Source organism: Mustela nivalis (genome assembly GCF_964662115.1).
Source record: "Mustela nivalis genome assembly, chromosome: 16".
NCBI classification, from domain to species: domain Eukaryota; kingdom Metazoa; phylum Chordata; class Mammalia; order Carnivora; family Mustelidae; genus Mustela; species Mustela nivalis.
Genome location: NC_139035.1, coordinates 22,581,995 through 22,585,021, shown reverse-complemented (window position 1 = coordinate 22,585,021; position 3,027 = coordinate 22,581,995). Strand labels below are relative to the sequence as shown.

At 39.5% G+C, this 3,027-nt stretch overlaps 1 pseudogene across 1 annotated transcript; it reads left to right on the top strand.

The window, feature by feature from the left end:
- Positions 1–451: 451 nt before the first annotated feature.
- Positions 452–2,474, top strand: LOC309850314 (S-adenosylmethionine decarboxylase proenzyme pseudogene; annotated as a pseudogene). Its single transcript has one exon. The product of its transcript is annotated as an S-adenosylmethionine decarboxylase proenzyme pseudogene (transcript).
- The last annotated feature ends 553 nt before the right edge of the window (positions 2,475–3,027 follow it).

Below are 3,027 nucleotides of genomic sequence, written 5' to 3'. Positions count from 1 at the left end.
AAAGTATTTCTATAAAAAAAGATGTGGTGTGTAAGTGTGTGTGTATGTATATGTGTATGTTATATATATATATATATTTATGTATATGTAACATATATGTGATACATATATACATATATATTTGTGTATATATATACTGGAATATTACTCAGCCATCAAAAATGAAATCTTGCCAGGGTGCCTGGGTGGCTCAGTGGGTTAAGCCGCTGCCTTCGGCTCAGGTCATGATCTCAGGGTCCTGGGATCGAGTCCCGCATCGGGTTCTCTGCTCAGTGGGGAGCCTGCTTCCTCCTCTCTCTCTCTCTGCCTGCCTCTCTGCCTGCTTGTGATCTCTCTCTGTCAAATAAATAAATAAAAATCTTTAAAAAAATGAAATCTTGCCATTGGCAGAGATGTGGAGCAACTAGATGGTATTATCCCAAGTGAAATAACTCAATCAGGCTTCCACAGTATGGCTGGCGACATTAGCTAGCGCTCGCTCTACTCTCTCTAACGGGGAAACAGCGGACTACAAGAGACTGAACTATATCTGCCTCTATTTCCAACAGACTCACGTTCAACTTTCGCTCACAAAAAAAGCTGGGAAAATTTTATTAATCCTTTTTTAAAAAAAAAGTTAATATAAAATTATAGCAAAAAAAAAAAAAAAAAAAGGAACCTGAACTTTAGTAACACAGCTGGAACAATCTGCAGTGGTGGCGGCAGCGGCAGGAGAAGAGATTTAATTTAGTTGATTTTCTGTGGTTGTTGGTTGTTCGCTAGTCTCACGGTGATGGAAGCTGCACATTTTTTCGAAGGGACCGAGAAGCTTCTGGAGGTTTGGTTCTCCAGGCAGCAGCCCGATGCAAACCAAGGATCTGGAGATCTTCGCACCATCCCCAGATCTGAGTGGGACATTCTTCTGAAGGATGTGCAATGTTCAATCATAAGTGTGACAAAAACTGACAAGCAGGAAGCTTATGTACTCAGTGAGAGTAGCATGTTTGTCTCCAAGAGACGTTTCATTTTGAAGACATGTGGTACCACCCTCTTGCTGAAAGCACTGGTTCCCCTGTTGAAACTTGCTAGGGATTACAGTGGGTTCGATTCAATTCAAAGCTTCTTTTATTCTCGTAAGAATTTCATGAAGCCGTCTCACCAAGGGTACCCACACCGGAATTTCCAGGAAGAAATAGAGTTTCTTAACGCAATTTTCCCAAATGGAGCAGCATATTGTATGGGACGTATGAATTCTGACTGTTGGTACTTGTATACTTTGGATTTCCCAGAGACTCGGGTAATCAGTCAGCCAGATCAGACCCTGGAAATTCTGATGAGTGAGCTTGACCCAGCAGTTATGGACCAGTTCTACATGAAAGATGGTGTGACTGCAAAGGATGTCACTCGTGAGAGTGGAATTTGTGACCTGATACCAGGTTCTGTCATTGATGCCACACTTTTCAATCCTTGTGGGTATTCGATGAATGGAATGAAATCAGATGGAACTTATTGGACTATTCACATCACTCCAGAACCAGAATTTTCTTATGTTAGCTTTGAAACAAACTTAAGTCAGACCTCCTATGATGACCTGATCAGGAAAGTTGTGGAAGTCTTCAAGCCAGGAAAATTTGTGACCACCCTGTTTGTAAATCAGAGTTCTAAATGTCACACAGTGCTTTCTTCACCCTAGAAGATTGACGGCTTTAAACGTCTTGATTGCCAGAGCGCTATGTTCAATAATTACAATTTTGTTTTTACCAGTTTTGCTAAGAAGCAGCAGCAACAACAGCAGAGTTGATTGATAAAAATGAAGAAAAAATGCAAAAAGAGAACACACATAGAAAGAGGTGGTGGCTGCTTTTTAGATATTGATATTGGGGGCCATGCTTTCTATAACCACCATCTTGTAGCTGCAGAAAGCCCTAGATGTAATGATAGTGTAATCATTTTGAATTGTATGCATTATTATATCAAGGAGTTATATATCTTGCATGAATGCTCTCTTCTGTGTTTAGGTATCCTATGCCACTCTTGCTGTGAAATTGAAGTGCATGTAGAAAAAAACTTACTATATGAAACTTTACAACACTTGGTTTATGCACAGTGTAATATTTCTCCAGGTCTCATCCAAAATTCCCCACAGACAAGGCTTTCATCCTCATTAGGTGTTGGCCTCAGCCTAATCATCTGGGACTGTTCTATTAAATTGCTGCCAGGATTTTACATCCAGTTACCTCCACTTTCTAGAACATATTCTCTACTAATATTACTGAAACCAGTTTCTATTTCATACAGATGTTTTTTGCAACAGCGATTAAAGTTTATCTTCCACGAGTCAAGTCCTCTTAAGAAAATGATTGCAGTTTTCCATTTTGTGTCTTACTGTTTTAACATTATTGCTTCCTGTACCTGTACTTCCCTTAATTGATTTTGTTCTCATCATGGTGTCTTGCCTCCCAAACACCCCCCCCCAATAAAGCAATACACTGTTACACTGTGGGTTTATACTAATCTTATACCCGGGAGGGGGAAGGGAGAGTGGACCCTGGGCTTAATTTTCTTTTTAAAGTCAAGAGAGTTTAGCTTCCTTTTATATTGACATGGGCTCTTCTGGGAGATAGTGACAGAAATAAACCTATTGATGAGCAAGGACGACACATCCATTTATATTAGGGTATACTGGCAGAACTGTTCCAGAAACTATGCCATTCTGTGTTCCCATTAAATGAGATTAGCTTCTCATGAGTACCGTGCGTTCAGTAACTTGCTAGTAAGTACGTATATAATTGTACCACTTAAGTTTATTAGCAAAGAAATTAAGAATAAAGGTTGTAAGTCAGCTCAGATCATTCACCTTAACTTTTACTTTAGTGGCTATCTCCAGTCCTCTTCATTCATAATATACCATAACCTTTGGTTGAAAATGGAGTTTCTCCTTGTCCTCTTGTGACTTAAATTCTTGGACTTTGTCATGCATTATGATAGTGTTCTGACTTGAACTGTTTCTCTTCCTGGTGTTGCTTTCACCATGATTTCATAGCATCA